The sequence below is a fragment of the Camelus bactrianus genome, chromosome 15, assembly GCF_048773025.1.
Source record: "Camelus bactrianus isolate YW-2024 breed Bactrian camel chromosome 15, ASM4877302v1, whole genome shotgun sequence".
NCBI lineage: Eukaryota > Metazoa > Chordata > Mammalia > Artiodactyla > Camelidae > Camelus > Camelus bactrianus.
The window spans coordinates 52,407,661-52,429,180 of record NC_133553.1 but is presented as its reverse complement, the minus strand read 5'-3'; the positions used below and the strand labels follow the sequence as shown (position 1 = coordinate 52,429,180).

General features: G+C 41.3%; 2 long non-coding RNA genes across 2 annotated transcripts in view; one reads left to right on the top strand and one right to left on the bottom strand.

Moving 5' to 3' along the window:
- LOC141573330 (uncharacterized) overlaps nucleotides 1–21,520 on the top strand; it is a 185,971-nt gene that overhangs the window by 29,110 nt on the left and 135,341 nt on the right. The gene's annotated exons all lie outside the window — the stretch shown is intronic.
- On the bottom strand, nucleotides 1,889–16,277 carry LOC123615915 (uncharacterized). Its single transcript, XR_006723726.2, has 4 exons — nucleotides 16,205–16,277; nucleotides 15,036–15,198; nucleotides 10,936–11,032; nucleotides 1,889–2,112 (listed from the first exon to the last, which is right to left on the bottom strand). It is a non-coding gene; the product is annotated as an uncharacterized LOC123615915 (long non-coding RNA).

The following is a 21,520-nucleotide window of genomic DNA, read 5'->3' as shown; positions in this document are numbered from 1 at the left end:
GTGACTCCAACATAAAGTTATTCTTCCGTAGTTTATCTAAATTCTTAGAGCATGGAGCCTGCACTGGAACTACTTGCTGGAGCCCAGCTCCTGTCAGAATGTCTTGTTTGTTATTTCTGACAGCATCTTAGAGGGCCTCTCGGCTGAGCTACTGAACAAGTCCCTTGGGTTCTTCCTCTCTGACCTGCTAATCTTGCCTCTTCACTGCTGCTGCTTCTGTCAGTGCCCTTCTGAGATCCTTGCTCTTCGGGATCAGATGACTTATGGTCCCTGCTGCCTGTGGACCCTTATTCCAGCCTCGGAAATGGGATGTCCCCTCTAGGAACTGACCACGTCCACATTTGCTGCCTCCATCTGGCGTCTCCAGAAGTTGCCCCTCCCTGTTTTTTCTTTCGGCCTTGCCTTTCCAACCTCCACGTTGCTGCTAGGTCAGAACTTGGTGTTACCTTTCACTACCTCCACGTGACAGCAATTCCTCTGCCAGTAGAGCGACTCTAGGCTTCTCTGTATCTGAGTTGGTCTGAGACCCTAGATCTTTCTCTCTTCCAGTTCAAAGCAGTCCCCATTTCCTCTTTCTTGTCCCAAGAGAAACCACTTCTTAGGACGATGGAGCAGAAACATCCATTCTTTGCTGGGAAAAACTCCATATCCACCCACCAATCTGTGGTCTTATTCCATTGCTCAAAAGATGCCTTCACACAATAGTTCAAGGTTACCATGTTTCCCGTTGGCCAGGTAAATCACCCTTATCCTTGGTTACCTTGAGAAGTTGAGAATAAAGGGAAAGGTTTATGGGAAGATGGTGTGTCCATTTTGCCTTTGATGACGTTGAAAAGATGTGACATTCAAATAGATTTGATTTTGGAACAAATGAGAGAGAGAGAAGAGGGTGGGATTTCAGCATGTAGGTGGTAGTGGAGCTGACGGGCATGGTGGCGTGCTGGAGCCGGCTTGTGCTGCTGGTGAGGGCCGGTTTTGTGCATCAGTTCCCAACTCCACAATGATTGGTGGCTTGAAATCAACAGTGGCGAGAGTATGTACACCACACAAATCAGCAAACACTACAGATCTGGGGCTTTTTACCCCCCTGGAAGAGCTGTTTGTTAACATTTACCACACACTGTTGTGGGTTGAGGGTGAAATCATCCAAAGAAAACAAATACAGTAAGAGAGGAAAGGCTCTGAGAAAGAGCGCTAGGGAAGTAACATCTAGGGAGTGGGCAGAGAAGGAGGAGTTGTAAAGTATAACGAGAAGCACCCAGAGTGCAGCAAACACATTGTACTCTCGACACTAAGAGAGGACCGTTTACAAAATAACCCTGTGGGATATGTGTCTCAAGATATCCATAAACAAGGTCACATTATGTGACGGAGACCAAAGGATGGCTATTCTTAATTTTAAAAGCTATTTTAGCTATTGTGAAAAGCTCTTTTAAGTAATCAGAAGGACCACTTCATGGTCAAGCCAGTCAGTGATAAGGTTGCCGAAATCATCAGCCAAGTGTTTTTTAATCTGGTTATCTTGGTCATTTCAATAACTGAATGATATAACCATTTTATTCTTGGGCAGCAGACCTAGTCAAACTTTCCGTCCAATGACACAGAGTTATAAACATCAAATCACGTTATTTTGGAACTAGAAAGGATATTAAAGATCATCAATACCCTAATTATCCAGCCAAGGAAATAAAGTGCAGAGAAAGAATGTGACACCATGTGACCACCATCCAGGCCTCCCAGCTCTGTCTCTCTCCTCCTGTCCCCACCTCCTCACAGGGATTCTCCCTAGGGGTAAAAGACTAACCTGAGTTCAGCTGAGATAAATCTTGAGGCAAAAATGTTAGAAGCCTTTTCAACCTTTTTTATTAAAATTCAAATAAATCAGGGTCCCTGGGTCTGTTCTCTTCTGCTTGGGAATATATCCCCAACAGCATGCAGGATTCAAGCCCAGCTCTGAATGCTGTAACCAAGGGAGACCAGAGGGTCTGCGAGCCATTTTGTTTCCAAGATGTTTGCAGGAGGAGCCTGTTTGGTGGGCATTCTCTGGTCCAGGAAGCTTGGTACCAACGTTCTTTGCTTGTCTCGCGTACCAGTGAAAGACTCGCTTGCTTGCTGCATCAAAAGAAAAGATTTTGAACTGAATTCTAAATCACAAACGTTGTTCAGTGTTTATTTAAAATATGACAACTTCTACTGGAACCACGTAAAAAGAATAGCTTTGGTTTTATCGGGAATTCGAATGTATCCACTAGTATTATTTTCCACTTAAGCTCTTCAGGGGACTTGTGGTTCACGGTATCAACTTACTGAACAGCCTCATTTCCTGACTGCTGTTCAGAAGCTCAAAAAACACCCCCATGGCTTAGAGAGTGTGTGGGAGAAAATTCTACGCCTTTCCCTCATCAGAGACAGCTGCTAATTGAGTTTTCTTACTTCTTGACTTGAGTGGATTATGTGGCTGCCCCCTGCAGAGCTGGAGATCCAGATTGGAACCATTATTCCTCTAATGATTGTTCCCTCTTATTATTGTTGTTTGTCTGGAGAGCCAGACGCTGAGTCCGCTTACTGCCCTCCAGGAGCCCGCAGGTCAATGAAATGACCAGAACACTTAGTCCTTATTGTAATTTGCTGTATGTATGACTGCAGTCACCCGATGCTCCCCTTGAGCCCTAAATTATTAATTTCTTAAAGTGGCATCTAATGGGCTGTGACACACGTCCCAGCCACCCTGCCTCTTACACATGCAGGCTGGCGGATGCCCCTCAGCCCAGGTCTTTCTCACCTTCTCCCTTTACAGCTGGTTTCTACTCACTGTCATTTTCGTTCTGCATATTCTCTGCAAGCAGATTTCCTCTTTTCATCTGAAGTAAGTCATCTGGGGAAATTATTCACTTTTCCATTTTCAAAATATATTCTCCTTCTCATGTGGGTGTCATTGCTGAATAAATGGGTTCAGCAGTGAATGTGAATAACCCTTGCTCTCATCTGTCTTGCATGGTTTTGTTTCTTAATTTCCCCAATGGACTAAACATTTTTTTTTCAATTGTCTCTGTTATTTGTACCTTTTTAGCTTATTCTTTAAAAAATATTGATTTCTAAAACAATGTACAGTAAAAAGAAAGGAAACTCTATTCTGTGTTTTATGTAACAGAACCACGATACTGGGTGTCTTGGTCACTGTTTTCAGTGGGTCCTACCAATCTTTTTTACATGTTACAACTCTACTCACCCACCACCAGTTTCTTTTTTCGTGCATTATACACACACATGCACACTCACACACCCATGAACATGCACATACATGTATTCATTCATTTACTTGTTTCAGATATCTTACTTTTTCTTTTTGAATGCCTGGCCTTATATCTGGTTAATGTATTTGAGAAAAATTCTAAGTAACATTTCAGTGCCAAGTTTCTGAGGCCACTTGCACATCGCAATACCCTGGGAGAGAATATTTATCCGAGAGTTTCACTTGGCTGTAGACAAGTTGAGAAGTACAGACTTGGGAAACTTCCAGTGATGGCCTGTTGACCTTGGACAGTCACTTAAGTCAATGGTTCCCCACAATGTCAGGGGTGACATTTCCAAAGGACCATAGGGCAATGAGAGAAATAAAATCAATAAAGGAAGTTTACAGAAAATTAGGTTTATTCAATTTGAAAAAAATGTGAAGTTTACACCTTTTCTCCTTTTTTGGAAATTAAATGTCCTTTATTTTATGATGGTGGTGACAATAGATGATAACTCTCCCCCCACATATCTTTACTTGGCTAAATAAAAATAAAATGATTAGTGTATGTCAATCTCAGTTATTCTGGACACTTAGGGATTATTGGAATCTCAAAGTCTGAAAAGCGAACAATTTACTTCTTTGTGTTCTCCTGTTTGCTCACCTCCCCCCACACACATCCTCTACTCTCTTCACTGTCCCAGTGGCATTTACTAATCCCGAATCAATTTAAAAATTCAAGGTCATGCCTGCATTGGTGTCTTCTTCCTTCCCAGTCATCATGCATGCTTTTTGTGGTAATTACCCTCTGGTTTTACAGGAAAACAGACCTCCAGAGATGCATCTGTGCATGCCTGTATGCATTCAGTAACAATTTGTTGAGTGCCTAGTTGTTGGTGGACTAGCAGTGACTAAGACATATGAGTCCCACCTCTCTCAAGGCGCCTTCTATTGGGGTGAGGGGCAGAACTGTGGGGCGGGGGTGAGAGTCACAGGAAACAAGTCAACACTTAAGTAACAGAATTCCATATAGTGACAAATAGGAGGTTAGCCACTGCAATGACTGGTGGTGGTGCTGGGAGGGAGGGGCTGATTTAGATGGGGGCTCAGGGGCAGCTCCATGAGGGAACTGATGTTTGAACTGAGATCCGAATGACAAAGAGGAGCTCTCCATGAAATGACTGGGAGAAGAGCGCTCCAGGCCCAGGGAAGAGCACGTGCAAAGGCCCTGACCTAGAATTTGCTATTTGGGGGGACAGGGGTGTGGAGTGAGGGGACAGAGTCCCAAACTCTGTTCTGAACATATTAAAGTTAAGTTGATCATTGGCATCTAATGGAGATTTCACATGTGCAGCTGGATATATTAGTTCTAAGTTCAGGCAAGAGGTTGAGGCTGTGGATAAAATTTGGGAAGCAGAGGTGTCTGGATGACTTGTAAATCAGGTAGGGGTGAGAGGATAGGGCCGAGGAATGAATGCCTCTCATGTGAGTTGACATTGAGGAATTAAGGATGAACAATCAGGAGACAGAGAAGGAGCAGCTACAGAAATAGGAGGAAATCCTGGGAAACTCAAAGATGAAAGAATTACACAAATGGGGGCCGACTATGCCAAAATGCAATGTTCGTGGAATTTTTTAAATACCAAAAAAAACCACCTTTGTTTATGTTATTTTAATAAACCCGCAGTTGTAATAAAGGCACGGGTAGCTTCTTTCACTTGATTTGGTCGCTGCTTAATTTAAATTAACCCCGGTTCCGTGCTCACCTTCCCTCTCCTCCGCTCTGCTTGCTGCTTCTGTTTTTCCAGAACAGCCTGGACCACTGGATTCCAAGCACCAGGTTAGGTTTGGTTACTTTCCCCGGTAAGGGCATTCCAGTGAGTTCAGCCCACTGACACAGGGATCACTCTTTATTACCCTCTAATTCTGAAAGCTTACTTTCCTCTCATGCTGAGAAAAGAGAATATAGAGTTTTCAGAGACACTGAGTCTGCTCAAATTCCAGGATAGAGTCAACCCAGTCTCCCTCTACCTAATCAATGTAGATTAAATTTATTTTGCATAGAATAGTTTTGATTTCCCATGAACAAGGTTAGTGAACTCTCAGATTCCCCACCCCGTCTCTTTTTTAGAACTTTGATGTCTTTAAAGAGTGGTCTTTTCCTCTATGCCTTTGAAAACCATTTAGAGAAGCAGAACATTTCGAAAGCAGGCTCATGTGGCGTTTCTTGCATTCCCCTTTGTCTGAGTGATGGCTGTGAGGATAGCCTGGAAACCACGGAAGCTGGAGAGAAGAGGAGGCCTTATATTCTTAATTGTTCTGACCCTGTTTTCGAATATCAGTTGGCAAAGGCACAAGATAGAACAAAAGATATGGGACTGGAATTTGAGAAAGCTGAATTCTGCTCCTAACTCTGGGCAAGTCAAAATTTCTTTTCAGAGTTTCAGTCAGAGTTCCTCAGGTGAATGGGGCAGGCCTCCCTGTCCCAGCTAACATGGTATAGTATAAAAGGGTAGAATCATCTCCCTCAGGCAAATATAATATGAATACATGTCAAAGATTGTATTTATTGAGGGGAATATTACGATGTTAAAACTGGTCCAAAGAGCGTTAGAGGTGTGTGTATACAATTTAATTTTAAAAATTGTAAGATTGCCAAGTTAGCTACAAAACCAGTTAATGTTCAACAGGACAGTAAACTAATCTTTGTAGGGCTTACCCGCTCAATTGGACAGAAATGATCTACATCTTCACCAGACAAAAATTTTCAAGTTAGCCTCTGCACCTACCGAGGTATAAAGTCAGTAGAAAAGCAATCCCATTTCTGCACTGAAAAGAAGGCTTAGTAATCTCGGCCTATTTTCAAGTGTCAGATAATTTTTCTGAGAAACATGTATAAAACAATAGTTGGCTAGCATTTCTTAAGTGCTAACTCTGTGTTGGTCAGCACTTCACATGTATTATCTATTTGGATGCTCACCACAATCCTATGAGGTAGGCACTTTTATTATCCCATCTGATAGGAAAGAAGATTAAGGCTCAGCATGGTTAATTAATCAGCCCATGGTCACACAGCATGTAAGTGGCAGGGGTCACAATCAAATTGAGGTCTTTTTCCAAAATTTTTGTTTGACCTTGCCCCTATTATTATTGTTATTATATTAAGGGTCAAAAGGAATCATGAATGTGAAAGTGCTTTAAAGATTGTGAATGTGCATGAAATGAGAAGCTTTATTGTTGAATCGACATCACTGTTAAAGAATAAGGCAGTACGAGTTATTGCCAGCCCAGTGCAGAGGGAGACGTGTTAATTATGGAAAAAGCCTATTGTCCCAGGAATGCCTCTGAGACTTTATCTTAAATCTGTTCCCTTGAATTGAATAGGTTTTACTTAACTCAGCCTACTCTTTCCTTCCTCTTTTTTTTTTTTTTTGAGGGTGGATTTCATTGAGTTTCTTAGCCCATTTTTTATTTCGTATGTAAAGAGGTATCTACTCTGAAACCCTTTCTCCTTTGTGTTTTCTTTTCTCAGCCTAGTAGAGTGAAAAGAACATGGGTCTCAGAACTAGATAGACCCGAGTCTGAATTTCAGCATCACGATTAACTCTGTAAGACTTTGGACCAGTTACTTAGCCCAGCTTGTCTCAAACCCTGTCCAATTGCATTGGAATCTCAGGGGAGAGAGGGATGGGTATGGCTCATTCAACACACAGGAGAGGGTGCTGAAGAGTCTGAAATTTCAGGTCCTCATTGGAAAGAGCAACATTGGTACCTACGGTGGAGGTGGTTTTGAGAAGTGATATCTAGTAGGACATCAGAAGCATTAGTTCCGTTCTTCCCCTCTTCTTACCAATGAAGTCTGTTCATTTGCCGTTCTCTCCTCCTGTCCCCTCCATATTTCTGTTCCCTCCCCTCCATTCCCTTCCTCTCCCCTCCTGTCCATCCAGTCCCCTTCCTCCTTTCCTTTCTCCTCTCATCCCTGCCTGTCCCCTCCCTTCCCTTCCCTTCTGTCCTTCCCCACCTCCTCTGTCCCCTTCCCCTCCATCACCTCCTGAACTGCCCCTCCCTTCCCCTGTGCCCCTCCTCTCTTGTTTTTCACCCCCTCCTTCCCCTCCCCTCCTCTTCTCTCTCACAAGGACCCTGAGACCAGACAGCACCTAAGCAATGAGACAGACCTGGTCCTCACTTTACTGATTTAGAGAAACTATGGAATTTCAATTTAGTGACAAGTGCTGGGGCCTCTTTCTATTCCGACTCACTTTATCAATGAGGGAACCGGGAACAGAGAGGTTGAAGCCAAACCCACCCGACTGTGGTCAGTGGTCCTCCTAACACCTAGCTCATCAGGCTGCCTCTGCCCTCTGCACTTGAACACGGTGTTATGGGTCACCCCCATCTTCGCTTCACAGTTATCTGGAGACCAGGAGAAACGGGGTGATGAATTATTGCTGTCGTTTGTTTGTGAAGAGTGAGATACGGAATTCTAACTCCTGAGACCACCAAAGAAAATGTGCTGTGGTGACAAAAAAAAGTCAGACTTCGCCACCAAATATGACCTTAGCTGGTCAGGAAAACATGGCAAACTCAAATTTCAAAGAGACTCATCTGTGGTCATTTCCACTGAAAACCAGAGCTTTTACGTTCAATGTCCGTGGAAGAGAAACAAAGTGGTATCCTGCAGGAGAGGAAGAGAGTTAATGAACTTGGTGAAGGCGGCCAGAGGCCAAGACACCACACAAGCCATGCCTCCTGCCAGCACCGTGGTAGACAAATGAAAACGCAGCCTGGGTTTCCTCTGTGCATGACACCCCCCACCCCCACCCCACGTGCTTCCTGCCCTGCCCTTGCCCTCTCTGCACACTGGTTTTCACTGGTCTCGCTCTCTTGGTATCAAAAAGGGAAGCTGGGAGGTGGGAGCTCAGGTGGTGCTCATCTCAGGGAGTAGCCGCTCAAGTTAGGAGGGTGACCTTGAGAACCCCACAGAGCCAAGCTACCTGCTCCTGAAGCAGAGTCCAGTTTCACTTGAGTGTCTGTTGAATTCTCTTGTGTTACGTCTGAGGCTTTACTAGGTGGTGTTTACATGCATTCTGTCAGCTGCACTCTGGGGAGGGCCAGTATCACACTGGGGAGACTGGGGAGACTGGGCCAGAGCACTGAATGGGTGTTGCCCCTGCTTACCCAGGCCCGCGAAGGACAGCAGGGGTTCAGGAGGCTTATCAAAGGTCAAGGTGAGGAATAGGCACGTGCACAGACACGGAAGGTAGATCAGTGGTTGCCAAAGGCTGAAGGAATGGAGAGTGACTGCTAATGGGTTCCTTTTCCAGGTGATGAAAGTATTCTGGAATTGGTGGTGATTTTTGCACAACTTTGTGAATATATTAAAAGCATGGGTTTGTATATGTTGAGTGAATTTTATAGTATGTGACTTTTATTCCAATAAAAAATTGAGGGGAGAAAAGGGGGAAAGGTGAATTTCAGAACAATGCTCAGTGCTGTCAAGGTCAGCTGCTCTCCCCCAGGTATCCTGCCTGCAAATCGTAAATGTTTTTAAGTGTCTTACATACTTTTCATAATTTTCATTCTTATGGTGGAACAGTGGTCCACTGTGTATCGTAGTTCATGAAGGGATAGTTCCAATGTTGGTGGTTTAAGAATGTTCCATTTTTTTTGCTATTATAGATGTCAAACAAGGGCAAGAAGTTTCTATTTCCACACTGCCACAAATCTTGGTTTTCCACAGACTTCCTCCTGGAATCTGTTTCCACAGTGCTGGACCCCTCCTTGTCCCTATTTTAACTCTCTGTGCCTTTTTGACTATAGTTTCACCTTATCCCCTTCATAAGCCTCCTCTCAACCCTGCCACCTGCTCTCTCTCTGCTGACTTCCCCTACTCACCCCCATCATAAAAATCCAGCTCATCTGACTGCGTCTGTTTTTATTGCTGGACTCACTGAACCATTTTGTAATATATTTATTTACCTATGTGACTTCTCTGCCAGACAGTGAGCCCCCTGAGGTCAGATACAGTGTCTTATTAATTTCTGATTCCCTACTGCCTCTGCTTGGCAGGTGGAAGGTGTAAAATATATGCTAATTGAATTTAATTAAATTGTCAAGACTCTGAAGAACAGTGCTGAGTGTGTCTGCTTCCGTTGAATTATTCTCCTTAGCGCTAATTGCAAAAACTGGAATTACTGGGTCAAAAGGCACAAATGTTTCTCCGTGTTTCTCAAAGGCAGTACTAATTTGTAGTGCCACCTGAAACGAATGAGTGTGCCAATATCACTGTCACTTTGCCAGCCCATCATTTTAAAAAATGCTAATTTAGTAGATGTCAAATGACATTTCAAGGTTGCTTTAATTTGCATTTCTTTGATTGCTACCAGGGCTGAACATTTTCTCAGGTGTTTATTCACTGTTTCTTTTTCTCCTTGGGAGAATTGCTAGTTCATATCCTTTGCCCATTTATCTATCAGAGGGAAGAAATACAGCTAATAAATTTAAACCAGCTCCTTTTACATTTTACTTATGACCCGATAGTCTGTCACATATGATATAGGTTTTTTCATATTCTGTACTTTTTTTACACTTTTGCTATTTTTTATTGTACAGAAGTTTGCAGTTTGTATATGTATTTACCTATCTTTTTTCTTTCTTTATGGTTCTTTATAAAGTTTTACGAAAAAAAGTTCTTTCTCACAAATTTTCTAAATCTTTTAGTGTTCTGTTCTTTTCTCCTAATAAAAAATTAACTAAGTAATCCATCTGAAGTATATTGAGTACTCAGCTAATTTAAAATTGCTATCACTAATCCAATACCTCTTATCAAATATTTCTTGTATCAGTTATGGTTATATGACCACAACTAACAAAAGTCCAAATAACAGTGGCTTAAACAAATAGAGGTTTATTCTTCTCACTTTGCAAGAAGTCTAGAGGTTGGTAGCTGTCCCGAAGTATACTTGTGAGATTTTAATTTATAGAGGTAACTGAGTGATGATGACACAGATAGATAAATGGCATTGAAAAAAGAATTTATTACTTACATTTCCTGATTGAAGAGGGCATGCCATGCCATGCAGGACCACCGGAGAAAGATTAAGTTTTGTTTTAGAAGCAGGAGCTAGAAAAAGCTTAGGCCAGAGCCTTTACTGGGGCTTCTGTGAGAAAGACAAGGCGGGGCAGAGTGAATGGCTCAAAACTGGCTAGTTTGAATAATTCTGGTTGGCTTTGAGCTGTAAGGGTGGTCTGCAGTTGCCTTGTATGTGGCCCTGAGATGATGTAAGGCAGCAGAAATATTGGCTTGATGTATGAGAGTTAAATAAATAAATGGAGTGGTTGGTTGTATCTGAGAAGAGCACTTCCCAAGCAGCTCATCCTGGGAGGGCAGTCTCTCCCTGGCCACCAAGATTTTCAAGATGTAAAAACATTATAAGATACAGAAAATTTTAAAAATATGATTATTATAGTGGTTTCTGCATCATTTCAGGGTCTCAGTGATGTTGAGGTTGGAGACCAAAATTCTCTTGGCCTTTCCCTCAGGCTAACCCCCTCATGGTTGCAACATGGCTGCCGAACCTCAAGCTATCATATCTGTATTTAAAGCAGGAAGAATGTTGTATTCAAAGCAGGAAGGAAGGACAACAGTGAGAACCACAGCAGTTCATTTTAACAGGAAGGCAAACATTTTCTCAGAAACGTACCTGCAGACTTTCATTTATGTCTCCTTAGCCGGAACTGCATCACATGATCACATCTAGCTGTAATGGTGGCTGGGAAAGTATTTAATTCTTCCTGCTTCTGTAGTAGAAGACAGCAAGGGAGAAGGGGATTGAGAAGGACCATTGAACCAGCCAACAGAAGTGTGTGCCACATATCTTCATACTCTCCTTACATTAAAAAAAACTATTTTGTAGTATTATGTATAATATATATAATTTACATAGTTATACTTCAGTTTACACAAATGCTTCTGTAAATTGTTAGGCCTTTTAAAGTCCGTTTTTGGTTCCATTATTATGATATAGTTAGCATATTATTTTAATCCTTACTCTATTATGTAGTAGGTTTTAATGGCTAGTATTGGTAGAAATTTTTATTGCTTTCCTTTTCTGTACTCCCTGTTGATGGTATTATTATTCTTATACATATATTTTAGAATAGTTTCGTGGATTGAAAAAATTATTGGACTTTAGCTCAGAATAGTATTAAATCTATAAATTCAATTAAACTTAAATTCAATTCTATCAATTGGTACAGACATTTTAATAGTGTTAAGTCTTTTCACCTTAGAACTGGCTCTGTTTCTCCATTTATTTGAATTATCTTATCATTTTCTAAATGTTCTAACAAAGATTTAAAGTTTTCTTTTTAAAAGTCACATTACATAGTTCCTAATTATTTTAAGTTTTGAAACTTGTGAGTGTGATGTGATGTGTATGTAGTTATAAATCAAATCTCTTTTTTCATTGTGTTATCTGCTTATGTTAGTAATTAAAAGTATGTAGGATGTCCTCTATTTTGTGTTTGTCTTGAAAATCAAGCTTCTTCATTGAAGATGAGTAAGTTGTAAGTTGTAGATCTGGGACTTGCCTACCTACTCGTTGAACCAATCTCACCTGTATCAGTTAGGCTGGGTTTGATTTTAGGTAACACAAAACTCCAGCCATGCTGCTCTAGACAAGAGAGGCTCACATCACTGAGGTTAATTCAGCAGCTCTACCAGATAATGAAGGGTTTAATTTCTTTTTAGCTCTTCATTCTGCTGGGTAACATAGCCTTCCTGTGGAGGCTGGTGGTCCTTGTGGTGATCAGAGGGCCCACAGTATTGACTAAGCCTATGCACTTCTTTATTTATGTCCAGTAAAGAAAAGACAGTGTTTCTTTCCTAGACCTTCCCCCATTTCTCTCCATCCCACCCTTTTCCATGTTTTTCAGTTTTATTGGCATAGTTTAGGTCCTTGCTCACTCCTGAACCAATAATTGTGACTAGGGGCATGAAATTCTGCTGTTTAGCTTAGACTTGAATTGAGGGTGTTGAAATTGTTCCCCGCAAAGCATGTGGGCTTCATGGAGGAGGTATGAGTGTCTTTGCACTCCGACATCCCCCACCGAATCAGAGCGATTACCGGGAGCTGAAGTGTGGATGCTGAGATGGCCACCACAACATCCACCACGCTTTGGACGTCACTTTTTCCAGGACACCTGCCTGCTGCCCTAAGTCCCTCGTATGTGATCCTGCAACACAGGGAATCACACCACAGTAGATCTGCCTGTTTACTTATGGGACCAGAAAATAAAAAAGTATTTATAATCCGCTGCCCTTCTTATAAGCAGGGATATCTCGTTAGTGAAAGGATCTTTGTTTGACACCTGAGATGTAAGACTTAAACAGTCTGCGTAAGGAGAGAAGAGCCAAAGAGTGGCCTGCAGGGCAGTCCCTGGGCCAGGGGGGCCTGTCCCTGGACTGGGAGACTAGGGGTAGGGTAGGGTCGGGTGAGGAGGTTAAGGATTGATGTGGTGGGAAAAACAAAGATGCTCACGGGAGACTTTTGGAGAGAAATTCTTTGTATCGTGAAGTGTAAACTCCTTCCCCTATGCATTCTTCAGTAAAATAACCTTTCCTTCCTGGCCTTATAGAATGGATTTATTTTAGGAGAATGAAGAGAAGGGCAGAGGTTTGCATTCAATATGGCAGAGCAGGAATGGGGGTGAGCATTGGGACACGATGCATTGGGTTTCACCCGATGGTGCTTCTCCCGGCCCTCCAGGTCCTGTGAGACTGGGGGACGAGGTCTGTCTTGTTCACCTCTTCGCCTGGCTCAGTGCCTAGTACACAGTAGCTTAGCTAGTATTTGTTAATGAATGAATGAATGAATGAATGAACAAACAAGCTTCATAAAGTCAGAGAAACCTTCATCAAATCCCAAGTCTGCCACTTTCTCGTCTGTGGAATGGAGGAAATAGTAATCACCTTGTAAACTTGTGAGATTTAAGTCTAATTTAATAAATGGCAACTATATTCCGATTACTAGCTCTTCCCAAATGCTACCAGCTAACCTATAAATCACTAATAGTAACAACTGCTCACATATGTTGAACATTTTCTTTGAGCAAGACGCTTTGGTAAGCACTTCGCATGTGTTACCTCCTTTAATTTTAATCCTTTCAACCACCCTGTAATTATCCAGATGTCAGCTCTTCCTCCAGGATTATTCATATACTCAACATCCAACAATATCTCTCATCACTCACGGCACCAAAATCTAAACAGGCAGAGAAGGAATCCTTTGCTGGTCTGGTATTTGCTATTCCACTCTAGAGATGCACAGCTCAGTTGCTCTAACAAGGCTGGACAGAATGTAAGTGACTGGCAATTTACTTGTAATAGTGAAACATGATGGATTCACGGTTGTTGTAGCAACGAAGACCCAGTGACCTTAGAGGCAGGCAGAGGCTGAGCGTGTGGTCACTAGTGATGGGAAAAGTCAAGGGTGGATTTGTGAACACCAGGAATCAGTGGGCTTTATTTTCTGGCAGGGTCTATTCCTGGAACAGCTGAAAATTCTGAGGGCTAAATTCAGTCTCCTGGGTGAGACACGAAATTGACTAGTGAGCAAGAGAAGGGAGAAGGGGACTTTGTTCCTGGGCACGTTAACATTTGGGGATGTTAGTGTTCTCATTTCTAGAATAGAAATAAGATATCTGACTCCCCCTGTCTCATAGGAGTATTTGGGTGTTTAATGAAGTGGTGTTCAGAATTTCTCTATGGAAAAATGCTACAGATACACAAATTATTTCAATAACTAAATATATGCAAACTATGTGTATGCTGAAAAGTTAAAGGAAAGATAACACAGATGCATTTAAGATTAATTTCTTAATGAGTTTCAGATCAGTGTTGTGCACTGAAATCTCCATAACGCACAATTCTACATGTGTATATAATATAGATAAATGTACTCATAACCTTGGATGCTTTTATATGCAGAATCACATTGCTTCTTGCTACTCTTAACTCTTTAGATTTCTGTCTTTCCAGAAAATAGCAAGTGATCAATTTGACAATATTGTAATAGTATCATATAAAGTTGTCACTTGCTTTACAAGTCAAAGGGATTGCTCAAAACTTAAAGCAGCTGGTAAAGAATGAGGTAAGAAGAAGAGCTGCCTTTAAGGCTTTCAAATCTTCTAGACTGAAGTAACTCCATGGTGCAGGAGAAGATTTTAATCGAGAGTGATAATGATGATGCCAATGATTGTTAGTAGGTTTGGGTGGTTAAAAAGAACATGCCTCAGTTCTCTGAGATAGATCCCCTGGAATGGAATGTTCAATCCTCTAATCATGAGCTTTACTCAATTCTAAAGGGTTTGGCATTTGGAGGACCTGTGTTCTGGTCTGAGTCTTGCCACTGGTGACCCTGGGAAGGTCACTTAATCTTGCTGGATCTCTGTTTTCTTATCTGTCAAGGGAAGAGAATGGAGTAATTAATCTCTACAGTCCTCTCAGCTCTAAGGCATTGTGATTACTTTCAATAATTTCCAGAAAACTTGGTGCTTATCTTGGGAACACTGCTAGGCAACAGTCTGAAATGAGAGCTAAAAATTAAATGAGGCCCAGGAAGGTTACAATAACAGCTAATGCTGACATCGATGAGTGACTGCGCTGCCAGTGCCTCATACTTCGCATGTATTGCCCATTTAATTGTCAGGATAACCTCAGGAATACCCGGGCACACATCTCCAACAAGGAATTATAGCAGCTGTGGAACTTCCAGCTCCCAGCCGACTGGTCCTTACTTACATAAAGACAGATCCAGATCCTGTCAACGTCACTTTGGAATAGTCCAGGGAGAGGCGGTTCCTGGGATTGCTTTACATGACTTCTGATCCATTTTAGGTACGTGGGAGTTTACCAAGCGCCAGAGCGTAAGTGCAGATCACATCTTAGTCTTCAGCTCACTAGACTTTTGGGTAGCGTGTGACGTGGAAAATTGAAACTCTTCTTGAAACAATTTCTTCATCTGGCTCCCGGGACCCTGAACCTACCTGGTTCTCTTCCCACCTCTCTGACCTTGGCTGGATCCTTCTCATCTTCCCAGTCCCCACTTGACCACAGCTGCTTCTCTTCTCCCCCATGTACCCACTCCCTTGCTGATCTCATCCAGGCTCTTGGTTTTAAATACTACCTATACCTGAAGATTCTAAAATTAAACCTCCAGTCCCGATTTCTGCCCTGAACTCCAAACAGATATATTCAACATCTTCACTTGAATACCTAATCTCAGACTTAAGAGATCTGAATTTCTGATTTTCTCCTCCAAACCTGCCCCTCCCCATGTGCCAAAATGCAGTGAAAAGCACTATGGAGTCACCTAGCCAAGAACCTAAGTGCCACACTGGATTCCTCCTCTTCTCTTACACACCACACTTAATCCATCGGCAAATTCTGGCAGCTCTATCCTGAAAAATTATCCATCACCTCCACCTTAGTCCAAACCCCCAGCACCTCTCACCTAGACTGCTGCAGTAAGTCTCTTAGCTTTCACTCTTGCCTCCAGTGTTCTCCGCCCCTAGTCTGTTCCCCAAGCAGCAACTTGTGGTTGCTTTAAAATATAAGTCTTTGCAAACCCAACTACTTTCCTCTTACTGGGAACACAATCCCAAATTCTTACCTTGGCCTATGGGAGCCTATGGGATCCAGCTTCTGGGTTTCTCTCTAATCACATCTCTTTCTCCCTCACCCACTGAACTTGCTCTTTTTTCAACACATCCAGGATGCTCAGGTCTTAGGACTTCTTTACTTTTTCTTTTCTCTATCTGGAAAACCGTTTGCCCAAATATCTGCATATCTCAGTTCCTCGCTTCATCCTGGTCCCGTTCAAATGTCACCTCCTCATCAGAGAAGGCTTCTAGGACCTGCCATACGAGAGAGACCTTCCCTCTTCTCCCAGACGCTCTCCGTGCCCTTACCTTTCTTTTCTTTCCTCAGGACGGTCAGCCCTCCTCTCTGGTTAGGGACTTTGTCTGTTGTGTTTAATGCTGCCTCCCAGTGCTGACAATAATGCTTGGTACATAGGCGGTCCTCAATAAATATTTGGGGAATGAATGAATGAATAAATGTGGTAATTACAGAGGCGTATTTTAGGATGTGAATAGATAATTCACTCCAGAATAAACAATAACAGTAAGAAGACATCTTGGCAGTAATTACAGAAACAATCTGCTCTTCCTTCCGAGTCTAAAGGTCTGGTCTGTCTCCTGCCTTGCTACAGGGGCTCCTGACAAGCAGCTGCCCTCAAGCCCTTATTTCTAGCTTCCTGTCGGCTCGATTGGCCGTCTGCTCCAGTCTCCAGTCTCTGTGGACTCCCCACACCTTGGCTGTAGATCCGTTGTGTATTCTTGTCTCAGGTTCTCCATATTCTTTCTGATGACCTTTTTGGACCCTTTCATTACTTACATTTGCCTGTGCCAGAGCTATCAAAGTTCAACTTATTAAAAGTAAAATAATATGTTGTAATTGCTTTAAACTCATCATCAAATTAATACATATTCAGCTTATAATTAGAAAAAAACTAGGCAGAAAATCAAAATCAGACAAAAATCTCCCTCACATACTTTTCAGAGATACCTTTCAAAAGATTATTAGCATTTTGGTTTAACTTAGCTCTGGGTGAGAAATTATCTTGCCCCAACTATGGTCATAAAAGATCCTTCCTGGCTGGTTCAGTCCTCTGGTCTCTTTGCCAGGAAACAGGAAAATAATGGAAATTAAATATATGTAACATCTTATAGTTGATAAATCAGCAAACAGACATCTAAATAATGACAATACCATGCTAGTGAGGTTGTGATTAAATTTGCATATATATATATATATATATATATAAAATTAGTAATATTTTAAACCACAACAGTCATTCTGATAGTATAAGAATATGACAGTATTTTAAAAGTTATAAAAATAGTCATAGTTCTTTTTGAGGGATACTTGACATATAACATCATATAATTTTCAGGTGTACAACATAATAACTCCACATTTGTATATGTTGTGGAATAATCACCGCAGTAGTCTGGTTAACATCAGTTACCATACATAATTAAAACTTTTTTTCATAGGATGAGAACTTTTAAGATTAACTCTTAACTGGCAACTTTCAAATTTGCAATACGATATCAACTATAGTCACCATGCTATACCTTATGTTCCCAGGACTTCATAGTTTTTTTGAACTTAAAATAATCTATTAGCAGAAGAAACTTATACACACAAAGATGTTATTATAATATAAACTATTCTAGCCAAAAAATGGAAAATCAACTGAGTTCAATAATACGGAAATAGTTAAGTAAATTGTGATATATAAATATTAATAAAAATTTATTTTTCCATTTAAGGTTAAGATTATGAACAATACATAGAAAAATAGGAAAATATGTATAGTGTGATATTAAATGAAATAATGCAAAATTAGTTTGTAAATAGGTAAAAAATATTTATGAATATGGACTATGGACAGTGAGAGGAAAACAATACACAAAAATGAAGCCTTTTTAACAGGGATGGAATTATGGGTGATTTCTTTCTTTTTTCAAAGTACTATTTGAATATATTTACTGCTATTATTGTCTTGATTTTTTTTTGCTTTGTTATAAAAGGACACAAAGCAAATAAAAATATGCAATTGGTGATCATTAAAAATTTATACTCTGTGACAGATGTTGGTGGCCTCTTTGCCTATCTCCCACACACAAGGTTGAAAATGTCATATTAGATTTTCCAGCCCCCTTTGCAGCCAGTGTTTGCCACATGACCCGTTCCTGGCCAATGAAATCCCAGGGGAAGCCTGTTGAGGTGCTGCTGCAGTGTCCTCCTTGATAGAGAAGTGAGACTCATGAAGACAGTCCTTTTTTCCTTTGGCGTTTTGCTTGTGAGGACTGGTTCTGGAAGCTGTGACAGCCATATTGAAGTGTCACCAACTCTTTAAGAGGGGCAGGGTGGAGTGATAGAAAGACCCTTTGTACTAGGCATCATCACCGAGTTACTGAACAAATTCAAGGACAGGTTGCCTCAAGACTTCTTGATAATTAGACAATAAATATCCTTGTGGTTTGAACCACTATTAGGTTTTCTGTTACCTGAAGCTCAATGCATTCTAATTGATATAGCCAGACAAAAATGAGACTCACCAGCACACACAGCTATCCAAGTGTATAGAAACCACAAAGTGACGGGAAACATCACAACAAGTATACAGATTAACGTGAAAAATTACACTGTTACAGAAGGAAGTGAAAAACCAATAACCCAGTGAGTACTTAATTTGTTGCAAGGTTCCCTAGATCTGTTAATATTTCCTGATAGAAAAAATATTGCTTTGCATTTCTGATTAAGATAAAACAAGCATTCAGACACCTTTTGGGGCTTGTAATCTTTTTCAAGTTTGTATGAGTCAGGAAGCAGCCTGTTAGGGGATGATATGGTCGTGGTTTTTCTCCCTCCCTTTATCCTCCGACTGCTTGCATTAGCATAGATACTACTAAATTATGTAAGCTGGAGCTCCCTGGGATTTGAGGATCGCTACCTGGTGGGGTGAGAGTATGACTTCTTTATTGATCTAGTATCAGGAGTCTCTTCAACTCAGTCTCTGTCTCTACTCAGTACAAATCTGGTTTTGAAGATAACGAGTTTTGGGATTTGCTGAGAAAGGAATTGATTGCCTAAAAGCTGGAGACGTTGGTGACAAGATAGCTTGTTATAGTGGACTCTTTTATTTGAAACATAATTCTAATTTATCCTATTTTTTCTAAGTGGTAAATGACATAGCAAGTTAGCTGACCCTTAGGTTAAAGAAGGAGGGCAGGAAAATGGACACTGTGATTATTGTCAGTGAGGTAGTGGCTTTGTATAGGCGGTGAGAGTGAAATTTAAATAGCATGTAAGTGGTAAGAGTGAAGAAATTGGCTCTGCCCTACAGTGTTATTAAATGAGGATGGGGTGGGGGCAACATGGCCACACCATGTGTCATCCCTGTGGTCTCTGGTGTTAGTTTAGGTGCTCTGGCTGGCTGAGGGGTTGGGTGGGGAAGAGAGAGGGTGAGCAGCCTCTTTCATCCTTCACTGCTTCATGAAGTTCCCTCCTGAAGCTGCTTGGGGAAACAGTGGCTATCAGTTCAGATAGCGATTATCTGCAGGTAACAGAAAAGCCATCTCAAAGTGTCTTTATATTCATATCTTTCTATTTTGTTTGTGTTTTCCCACATAACGAGACCCAGAAGTAGGCTGATGCCTGTTTAGCTCAGCTGATGGACAGGACCACCAGGCTCCCAGTCTCTTTGTATATATCTGCTGAACCATCCTTAATGTGCCAGTTTTCATCTTCATCCTGGACTCCTCATGACTGCAAGATGGCTATAAATCCATCATTTCCAAGCCAAGGCAGAAAGATGGGAGGGGAGGGGAGGCTACTACTAGCTAGATAAATTTTTTAAATCTAAAAAGCAAGATATTTCATTGAAAAATTCATTGGTCCAAATTGTGTCACTTGGCCATCCCTGATACAGAGGGGCTGGGGAAGAAAATAGCTTGTTATTCTGCCAACCTCAGCAAAATTGGGATTCTGTTAGCAAGATGCTGCTGCAAAACTATAAAAAGAGCAGGTACATTCTCTCTCGCTTTGCTAAGTATCATTGGGACACTTTGGGTTCCTTGAGGGCTCCAGGAGCCATGGTGGAGACAGCAGCAGAGCCCAGGAAGGGTAGCAGTGTTCTAGTGGAGGAACATCCCTAGAACAAAATCCTGGCCTCTCTCCCCACCCCTTACTTTCTTTTCCTGGTGAGAGGAGGAGTGACTTCTCTGATGGGGGATTTTGGAGAGAGGAACTGGGCACACTCAGCTCATTCCTTTCCTCCCCCTGCTCCTTTGGGGTCTCCTACTTGTCTGTTCCTGATCATGCAGGAAGCTTAGCGGACAGACCTTGACCCTGGGCATGAGAACTGAGGTTATCCAGCTGTAATTGTGACTTGGACAGCGTGGACTAAGCCTATCATCCCACAGCGAAGCTTTGTCTTCTAACTTAGCCTTTTTCAGTAATGAAGCTGACCATTTTCATTATCATTTATCTGACACCTATGTCTAGCTCTTAATTTTTATTGAACTCAGATGGGTACAAGCTAGGTAACATGTATGAACACCCTAATATCCTTAAATGCATGAACCCCCGTGTACCCTCAGCCTGGTATGGCCTGAGGACACTCAGGTTGCTTATGCTCCACACTGGTAAACTTGAATTTGGAGCACAGCATCGAAAGGGGTAGTCTCCTTTAATTGGGTAATGTTTGACTTCCATTCCTATGTCTTTTTTCCTGCCAAGATCATGTAGTTGAACACTTGTAGGCCCAGCTGGACTGATTTTAGTCTGTTTTTTCCCAACATCATAGGCCGTTTTATTTATTTATTTAAAATATAGTTGATTTATAATATTATATTAGTTTCAGGTGTACAACATAATGATTTGGTATTTTTGCAGATTATATTCCATTACAGGTTATTACAAGATACTGGCTATAATTCCCTTTGTTATACAGTAGGTCCTTGTTGCTTATCTATTTTGCACAGAGTCATTTGCATCTCTTAGTGTCATACCCCTAATTTGCCCTTCTCCCTCCCCTCTTCCCTTTGGTAACAACTAGTTGTTTTCTATATCTGTGAGTCTGCTTCTGTTTTGCATATAAATTCATTTGTCTTATTTTTTAGATTCCACATATAAGTGATATCATACAGTACTTGTCTTTCTCTGTCTGACTTATTTCATTCAGTATAATATGATTTTAGTCTTTTTGCTTCAACTTAAGCAAAATGAATCCAGCATAATTCAGCTAAGGTGTAAGGTCGATTAAAGCAGTAAAGCCACCCCCAAATTACTTCAAGTTTGGATATTTGGAGTTAACAAAAAATAAGTCTTCATTCTTGTATTGAATGAAAAACAAACTCTAGAGGAAACAAAACAGATTTCTGAAAATATCCTTTCCTTCCCTTCATAAAAAGAATGTTGGCAATCTCCATTGTCAAGCAGCTGTGTTTGGAAACTGCTCTTATTCACCAAGGTTTGGGGTTATTTAAGATCCTGTGCAGGTCATGACCCGTATACCTAAGTTGGATCCAAAAGAAACTCTCATGTTCAAAAAAAAAAAAAAAGGCATTATAAACTTTTTTTTGAGAATTTCTTAAAAAGCTTTCCAGATCCCACCAGCTCTCTGCATAAACATGCATATAACCAAAATGTAT